Genomic DNA, 10,319 nt, shown 5'->3' on the forward strand with positions numbered 1-10,319 from the left:
CTGGTGCCAAGTCATTCCTCATGTTGAGTTTTTGACTCAGCTACATATAGCTGCTGCATTCGGAGATGTTTGTTCCATTGAGAGCAAATGAAATGTCAGGGACTAGTTGTTTCTCATAAACATAATTTTGCTGAGATTCAGCTGCAGTCTGACCTTTCCACACTCTTGGTCGAAGTTGGCCAGCATTTGTGCCGCTTGGCTAATGTTTGGCGTTATGAGAATGATGTCATCAGTGAAGTAGAGGTGGTGTAGCTGCCGACCGTCTATCTTCACTCCATTTCCTTCCCATTCCAGTCGTCGAATGGTGTTCTTGAGGGTGGCACTGAAGAGTTTCGGTGAAATGGTATCACCCTGCTGAACATCTCTCTTGATGTCAATGATCACTTCCGTGTAGAATGGTGAGATCCTGGTGTTGAATCCATAATACAGCTCACGGAGGAACTTGATGTACTGAGTTTGATTGCCCTGTTTGGCTAGGGTGTCGATGACTACTTCAGTCTCAAGAGAATCGAAGACCTTCTTTAAAACGATGAAAGTTAGACAGAGGGGCATCTTGAACTCTTGTGAAACTTCAATGAATTTGGTTACTGCGTGGATATGGTCTATCGTGCTGAATCCTCTTTGGAACCTGGCTTGCTCGCATGGTTGTCCTTCGTCTAGTGTTCTGCATTTTCTATTCGGGATGATTCGAGTGAACACCTTGTAGACGACAGATAACAGGCAGATTGGGCGATAGTTGCTGATGTCGTGGATGTCTCCTTTCTTATACAACAGAGCAGTCCTACTGGTTTTCCACTGGGACGGAAACTTGCATTCAGACAGGTAGCATATGAAGAGCCGAGCCAGAGTATTGACAAGTACTGATGGCAGGTTCTTCAGGTGTTTGGGTCTGACCTTGTCTAGACCAGGTGCTGTATGCATCTTTACTGATGAAAAGGTGTGTTGGATTTTGGAAGGGAAGACATTGGGAATGACATATCCAGTCTGCAGTGGAATTTGGTATATGGGCAGGTGGACAGGGCTGTCAAAGAAATCCAAGTAGAAGTCGTGAATAATCCTCTCCACTGCCTTTCTGGAAAATGTGATAGATCCATCAGGATGTCGGAGGGCAGTCATCTTGGTCTTCTAGTTGGCGAAGGACAGGTGAGCGTTGTGAATACTTTTCCCAGCTTCTGCCGCATAAGCCAACACGGCTGTTCTTCTCTCTTTGAGGTCTTCTTTATCGCTTCTCTGCACAGCTTTGCGAGCTTGGACATTAGTTTGTGGTTGCCCGAGGCTCATGCCAAACCACGTTGGCAAATGAGCTCAAGAGTTTCTGAAGACAGGCGTATGTTTGTGGCTTTCCCACCCTGGCATTGTTCACGCAATTGTGGAGGTGCTTAACTGGTCGATTGTATTCCTCATCAATATTGTCTATGATGGCATATTCCCACATTGCCACAATAGTGCCTAAGAGCTCCCAGGTGGTGGTCGTTCTGGGAGATCTCTTCTTAAACTTAAGCTTTGCAATCCTTTCTCCCTGCTCTGTGAAGTAGAATTTTGCACAAAGGACATGGTGGTCTGATCCCGTTTGGAATTTTGGGACAACAGTGATATCAGTCAAGCAGAACTTTTGATTGAATATGATGTGGTCAATTTCGTTGTGGAGCTGTCTATCAGGAGACACCCATGTCCAACGTTTAGATTCGGCCTTCTGGAACTGAGAGTTACCATGGATGGTCTTGGTCGACATGATGAACTCAGACAGTCTCTCACCCTGTTTGTTCCATTCTAGGCCATGGGACCCAATGTGGAGTTCTTTGGGTGTACCTTCTAGGTCCTATTTTGGGATTAAAATCACCAACAATGATTTTGTAGAAGGTGTGGTCTTCTTTATAGAACTCCAGCTCCATGTAGAACTTCTCAATTTCTTCTTCATCGTAGTTGGATGTTGGTGCGTAGACGATGAAGATAGAAACTGCTGGCAGTGAGCCACATCTATTCAAGTGTAATCATCTGATTTGGGTTGTTAGGCATTCGAATGAATCAGTACTCATGGCCAAGTTCGTGTTGACAAGGACACCAAAGCCACCAATGCATCTGTTGTCACATGTTCCGAGGAACAGTTCTTCTACAGTGTCGAAAATGGCATGATGTGATTGATGCCTTCTCGTTTCAATCAGACCAATGATGTTGTACTTGATCTTCTGTGCTTGCACCATCAGGTCCTCGATGGATGCTTCTGATGCCAGCATACATGCATTTAAAGTACAGTCATTTTAGTTTTTCTTCCTTTTGGCAGCCTGGTTCTTCCCTGAGTTTTATCAGCCTCTCCTTGCTTATGTTTCTTAACGCTGCTGTGTCGTGGGCTATTTCGGTGTCAGGCAAATGAGACCCATTGTTGTTACTGTTTTTGGCATATCGAATACACCATGGGTAGCTTGCCAGGCTCTGCCGTGTGGGCTGGGTACTCTTGGTAGCTCTCTGAGAAAGATGGAGACTTTTAGGGCAGCCTCCAATCGCCCTTACAGGTGTTCCCATGGTTCATGCCATATTTGAAGCCTATCAAATATAATGCGAAAATTATGGAAAATGGGTGTTAACTGTCCTATGCTGTGTCCTATGCTTTGTGGTCTCGCAGTCTGGAAAGCGACCTGGAGCATGGCATTGGCTGGGTAGTTTGCTAAAATAAGACTGTACAAACAAGACAGTCTCTGGAAGACAGCTTCCCTGGCTGTCTTCCCTGAGCCCCCTTGGAGGGGCTGGGTTTCAGTTTCTCTCCCCACCCCGAGCAGAGTTCCTGCAGTCAAAGACCTCCGGAGCCTAGCCACAGCCATGCTCAAGGCCCTTCTCCACACGTTCGGACAAGCCTCATGCATGAAGGAACTGGCAGAGGAACCCAGGTGTGTGGGACCCGGGGCTGAGACCTCCAAGTCTGCTCAGACCGGGATTGGGCCTCTTCTGCTCAGATTTCCCATCTTCCATTAGCTAGGCTGTCACACCCAGGGACTACCCCCGGCGCAGTGTAATCCCAACAGCCAACATCCAGAGACTATAAAACCAAGCTCCCGGAAGTGCATGGGACATCTTTTAGCCTAGTTCTCCCTCTGGGAGAACCTGGCAAGCTACTGAGAGTTTCTTGCCTAGATGGAAGAGCCTCGCAATCTCCCCATGGTGTATTCATATGCCAAAACCAGTAACAATGATGGGTCTTATTCCCCTGACCCTGAAAGAGCCTCCAATGTAGCACCATTAGAAAGGACGAGTAAAGAGAGGCTTCTAAAATCTGAGGGCTTGGATGAATGGAGACATTACTGAGACCGCTGGAGAAATTCGATGACCAATGGGATAATGATGATGATGATGATGATGATGATGAAGAAGACTATATAAACCAGCTTGGATTAGAATAAATTTGCTGTATGTTTCATACAGTCTTTCCTACCCCATCTTTCAGCTCTTATTCCCTCTCTCCGGCTGAGGCAGGCTGAAATATTTTTTCTACCTTTAACAAATAAAAAATATAGTTAATATTTGCAGTGTTTGTTTTCAAACACCTTCATTACTTATTTTTTAATTATTTTTTAATGAATCACTGTTAAATACAGTTACAAAGTTTTCATATTTGATCCACCACCAAACCCCCGCATACCCCCCTCCCACTCCCCCTCTGCCTGTGTGGCAGACATTTTTCACTTTACTCTTTCCTTATTTTGATTACATTCAGTTTTCAACAGGAATCTCACTATTATTATTTGGAGGTTTTCCTCCAACAGTCAGACATGCTGGATGGCATCAACAGATTGTATGTTTTCATTTTTCAGAAAAGGCTGACACGGCCGCGCGGTTTGGAGATGTCCCAGTCCCGCATCCTGGAGCCATGTTAGTTGCTGCTCAGTGTTGCCAGGGCTCCATCTGGAGAAGGTGTACCGGCTGTACCTCCTCCATCTGGCTCCCCGGTGTTGCTGGCCCGGTCTGGGGTCAGGAGCATTCTCCGCCCTGCGTGGCTTACTGGAATGCCCAAATTGTTCTCTGTTGAATCAACACCTTCATTACTTATTTGAGTGACTCTAAAGATGAGACATAGGAACCAAGCACAAACAAAACTCTGTCACTTTGGCAAGCAATAGTCATTCCTCCCTTGTGACTACACTATGAAATTCTCTACAAGGGAACAATTTAGAGGACATCTTCTTCTATCTTTAAACTCATAGTTCATCATGTTTCTTGCTCTGATGTGTTCTGTGGGAATGAAGAATTGGAAGTAGAATCAGAATGGGTAAACAAATAATAATGGAAATGAAAAGAATCATTCAATTGTTTTCTGGCAATGAAAGGGATTACGTAAAACAATTCTAATTGCCTTAATCCCAGCTAGAACACCCTAATGGAATTTATTTCTTAACTCAAAGCAAACAAACTTCATAATGCTCTAGAAAAATTCTTCATTGAATATGCCAAAGAAATGTGTTATTGGAAGATTATAGTGAATTAAAAATTAAATAAAATTGTCTAAGACTTTATTCTTTATCAAATTATTGTGTTCCGGATATATCTATGCTTTGCTCTCTATGCCACCATATTAATTTATTTAGACTTAATGTTCAAGAAGTTATCACTGGTAGGTAGCTGAGAATTGAGACTCTACTCAGCTGTAGGGAGTTTAGTAGATTCTCAAAGTAAAAAATCTACAGTGCTTCTGAAAGCAAAGGGGGACAAGCTTTTGAAAATTTCCAATCTATTTTGGGTTAGTGTATAGCCTCTACACATAATTAGTCAAGCTTGAGGCACACACTATCATTGAGATTTCTGCAATTTTCAACACAGTCTATATTAATTTAAATGAAGGGTCCATTGATAATGCTCCTGGAAATAACAACAGTGTTAAATTTCAATAAAACAATTTAAGAACATCTTAATCTTAATGGATTATTTTTCTGCAAACCAGTAGTAGGGATGGAATATCTTTGTGCTATAATGAAACTACACTTTGAGATGCAATAGATAATTTACAACCACTTGATCTGGAACTGCTGGGGAAAAGTAATGAAGGAATTCTCAAATGTACTGGTGTAAGAGTACCACATTCAAAGTGATATTTCATGAAGATCAAATAGTTTGGAGCTCAGTATCTATTACTACTAGTAATTGAGCATGAGGGAATTCTTCAGCTTTTATAAACCAATTAACAATCCATAAAGAGCTAAAATACAAATGGAGACTGCAAGAAATAGTGTGGGCAGAGAACTGGCATCTATTATCTTATGTGTAATAATTAGCATATTTTGTGAGTATAAAAAAGAGTGCTAGAATTGTTATGGAAGTTGGGGATTAAAAAAGTCAATGAAATATAGAGATTTCCTAGAAATCATAGATGATTATGGGATAAAAGTTTATGTTGCTGATTGCCTAACTGAACAACAATGTCTATTTTAAGGTGATAGCATCTCCTTAATTATGATAAACTGATTTGAAAATTAATAGAAACTCTAACTCTGTAAAATTTATTCTTCTAAATAATTTCCACATATCTAGTAAATTTCATGGAATGCTGTAATATCAATTTATTAAAAGGAAATTAGAAGATAATTTTATGTTAATATGAATGGCAAGATATCATAAAAGAAAATGGAAAAATTTACAGGTATTTTTATGATATCTTACTCTTCAAATAACTGTCAAAGTTATACCTCAAGTGGTAATAGTCTTACTCTAAAGAAATTTGAATGATAATCTTCCTTTCTCCCCGGAGGTTTCATGAAGGAACATTTTTGATGTGAATTAAAATACTTTTGCAAATATATTCAAAATGCTTACTCCTTCCTGTGAAGTGAATTTTTCTTTTAAGTCTTAACACCTATATACCTTTACATATATTGACATACAAGTTATTTCATGTCAGGATAAAAGTGATAATACACAATTTTGTTTTGTTTTGTGTTGTGTTGTTTTGGGACCGAACCCAGCAGTGCTCAAGGCTTACTTTTGGCTCTGCACTTAGGGACTTAGGTATTGCTCCTGGCAGGATAGAGGGACCAGAAGGGGTGCCGGGGATAATACCTGGGTCGGTCACATATAAGGCAACTGCACAATCTGCTGAACTATTGCTCTGGCCTCAACAATGGACAATTTTAAGAAATATTCTACATAGGAAATGATTATTTTATTTGTTATTTCAGTTAAATGTGAAATGAATAGAAATCACCATTAACAAGTTGTATTATTCTGAAAGAATGTAGCTTAGATTTTAAGGAAACTTTAAGTTAATAAATATTATTGTAAAGAAACTCTTGACATCGGTTGAAATGTAAATTAATGTAGCTTCTCCTGCCTTGCATGCTGGGGGAAAAGGCAGCTCAGATAGAGAAGGGATCACCAAGTAAAGGGTGCTTGGAGGGCCCACTCAGGATGGGAGAGGTGGGCTGAAAGTAGACTATAGACCGAACATGATGGCCACTTAATACCTCTACTGCAAAACACAACACCAGAAGGAGAGAACAAAAGGGAATGCCCTGCCACAGGGGTGGGGTGGGGTAGGAGGGTAACAGGATGGAGGTGGTGGGAGGGATGCAGGGACCATTGGTGGTGGAAAATGGGCACTGGTGGAGGAATGGGTACTTGATCATTGTACAAGTGAAACGCAAGCATGGAAGTGTAAGTTTGTAACAGTACCCCCATGGTGCTTTATTGTCACTGTCACTGTCACTGTCATCCCGTGGCTCATCGATTTGCTCGAGTGGGCACCAGTAACATCTCCATTGTGAGACTTGTTGTTACTGTTTTTTGGTATATCAAATATGCTCTTTTTATGGTAATTAACTAATAAACTTTTTAAATTAATGTAGCTTCTAATTAAAACCTGTATGAAGCTCCCTCAAAAATTAAAAATAGGACTGGTATATGATCCAGAAATCCTATTTTCAGAAGCCTATCCAGACAGTATGAAAAGACTACACTAAAATATATATGTACAGGGTCAGGCTGATAGTACAATGGATGGTGAGTGGGGCACTTGTCTTGCACATACTTGACCTGAGTCTGACCCTCAATACCTTACGTTTATCATAGCTTTATTCAAATAACCAAGTATATGGAAATAAACCGAGTTTCTATCTATTGCTGAATGAATAAATATATGACAATTTTACAATGGAATGTTATCCAGTCATAAAAAGATAAAATCTTGTCATTTGTGACAACAAGAATAGAAATTGTAGGGATAGTAAGATACATAAGTTGGAGAGGACAAATTTTGAATGATTACACTCATTTAGACTACAAATGAATAAAGCAGTTTCTGACTGACTAGAGGGGCTAGAAATCCCCATCTTCAGCTTGATGCTTCTTCCCCCAACTCTAGTAGGTGCATAGAACTAATGACTGATAAGCTCTTGTTCTTCAGCCATTTTAGAATACCTTCTCCTCCTGTATCAGAACTGTGAGGCCATGATAGCTATTGTTCACCAACTTCACATTTTCAAACACCTGCTGGAAAACCACATGATTCACTATAGACTCAGTCAACCCCAATGATCATCCTCTTTTTAAAATCGTAGGACCCACCATCCATTGTGTCTTCTCTGCGATACTGAGTCCTACTCCCCTTAACCCAGGTTCTCTGACAGCTGTGCATTTTGTGATTGGTTGGGCATTATATGTCTGGACCTGTGTTGTTGCCTACAACTCCATAATTACCACCCACTAAACACAGAACAGTAAAAAATACAAGTAAATTATCTTCTAAGTCATAGGTTCAGAAGTTTAGTAGTGCCCTGAAGCACATCAAAAGCTTTGAAAAACCATTTGAGAAGGACCCATGGTGGTTGACGAAATGAAGAAAGTTCTGGAATAGAAGTTCAGTCAGCTCAATAAAAAACTGATACAAAATAGTAATATACACTTAAGTGAAATTGAAAAAAGTAAAGAATAGAGTTGCAAATCATGACAACAGAATTCAGAGTGATGAGATCCTCTGCAAGCTGTATTATGGATTCACCACTGTGATATCACCACTCTACAAGAAGTGATCATTGACATTAAGAGAGGGGTTCAGCAGGGCGATGCCATTATGCCACCCTCGAGAATGTCATGTGACTACTGCAATGGGAAGAAATGGGAGTGAAGATAGATGGTCGGCAACCACACCACCTCCACTTTGCTGATGACATCATTCTAATAACACCAAACATTAGCTGAGTGGCATGAATGCTGACCAACTTCCATCGTGAGTGTGGAAAGGTCGGACTGCAGCTGAATCTCATGAAGACAATGTTCATGGTCATGAAAAACGAACTAGTCCCTGACGTTCCATTTGCTCTCAAAGGAACGAACATCTCTGAATGCAGCAATTATGGGTCAAGAACAAAATATGAGGAAGGAGTTGGCACCAGAACTGTGCAGAAGGAAGAAAGCAGTGTGGAATGCCTTCAAAAGCATTGAAGAAGTGGTTAAGAGGATGAAGAATCTCTGGCTTCGGGCACATCTTTTCGACTCCACCATTCTTCCTGCACTAACATATGCCTCAGAGACCTGGACCCTACGCAAACAGGATGAGAATAAAAGGAGGAATCGAAAGAGCTATGCTTGGAGTATCATGTTTCATTCAAGTGAGAGAAGGAATCTGGAGTTCCGACCTCCATCGAGGGTCAAGAATCAGGGACGCTTTCTCATTTGCCAAGGCGTTAAAAATCAGATGGGCCGGACACATAATGCAATTTAGAGATGACCGCTGTACTAGAGCTGTTATTAACTGGATTCCACGGGACGTCAAAAGACCATGTGGCTGCCCACCTACAAGATGGTCAGACTTCTTCGTCAAAACCCTGAACAAACAGTTTGAGGCTCTTCCTGTTCCTGGAGTGAGCAAATACCATTGGGCTACACTAGCATGCATCAAGGATGAATGGAGTCATTACTGGCACCTGCTCGAGTAAATCAAAGATCAACAAGATGACAAGTAATACAAGTGATATAAAAGATATAATGTAAACAGCATTGTTAATTTTACTGATTAACAGAAATTTGTTCATTATGTTTTTAGCTGACCATTATTGATATGTATATTGAAATTAACTTTTTTTCTACTGCCACCACTGCCCCTTTCTTTTGTCTTTTTAAAAAATAATGGTGAATACGTTGGAGATCTCTCCGGGCCCCAATCAAGCCAATTTATTTGGACCAACCCAGATAGAGCCTGTGTGCTCTCCCCTCCTACTCCAGATGGAATCTTGGTGACCAAGAGCTTCCACAAGCAAGGCCCAGATATGTGGGCTCCAGGACTGAATCTTCAGGCCGTATGGTGGCAGAGGACCTGGGCTATCCCTCCCTGGGTCCCCGCCCACCCAGCTGTCACACCCACAATTTTCCTCTGGGTACCGTCTTAGCACACCAACTACCCTGGCCCAGAGACACAGCAGCAAGTCCCAAAAGATCCCACAGTGCCAGAGATATCTCCTGGCCCCATCACTATCACTGTATCACTGTCATCCTATTGTTCATCGATTTACTCAAGTGGGTGCCAGTAACGTCCCAGCGTGAGATTTTAGCAGCTTCTCCTTACTCATCTTTCCTAATGATTGGAGGCTCTTTCAGGGTCAGGGGATGAGACCTGTTATTGTTACTGTTTTTGGCATATCAAGTACACCATGGGGAACTTGCCAGGCTCTGGGCCCCATACTGGGCCAATTCACTAGGGCACCCCAGATGGACCAGATGCTGTCTCCCTGACTACTCCAGATGGAACCCCAGTGACCAAGATTTTCCACAAGCAAGGCCCAGGTATGTGGGTTCCAGGACTGAATCTCTAGGCCGCATGGCGGCAGACAATCCTACTGTGTGGGGACCGGCCCAGTAGACTGGCTGTCATGCCCACAATTTCCTGTGGGCTCCATCTTAGCACACCAACAGCCCTGGCCCAGAGACTCTCAATTGAATTCCAAAATGTATTAATGCCATACAGAGATGTCTCTGGAACCCAATCATTTATAATCTAGAAATTTACATTTATAATTGCAGCCGTGCAAGCTCTCATGATACTCAAAATATGCAATAGAAAATAAATTATCTAGCATCTGCCTCTGGCAGGTAGGCTTGAATGGTGGTGGGAAATTTTGATCAAAACATAATGCCACCAATTAGAGAGAGAGTATTGGGGAAATTGCTATAGAGAGGCAGGGTGAGGACTAGGATGTGGGTGGTGGAAATTGTACATTGGTGGAGGGATGGGTGTTCCATCACTGTATAGTGAATTTCGAACATGAAAGCTTTGTAACTCTATTTCACAGTGATACAATTAAAAAAAAGTAATGTGGAGTTCATACCCAATTCAATCAGCTTAATCA

Source organism: Sorex araneus, chromosome 3 (assembly GCF_027595985.1).
Source record: "Sorex araneus isolate mSorAra2 chromosome 3, mSorAra2.pri, whole genome shotgun sequence".
NCBI classification, from domain to species: domain Eukaryota; kingdom Metazoa; phylum Chordata; class Mammalia; order Eulipotyphla; family Soricidae; genus Sorex; species Sorex araneus.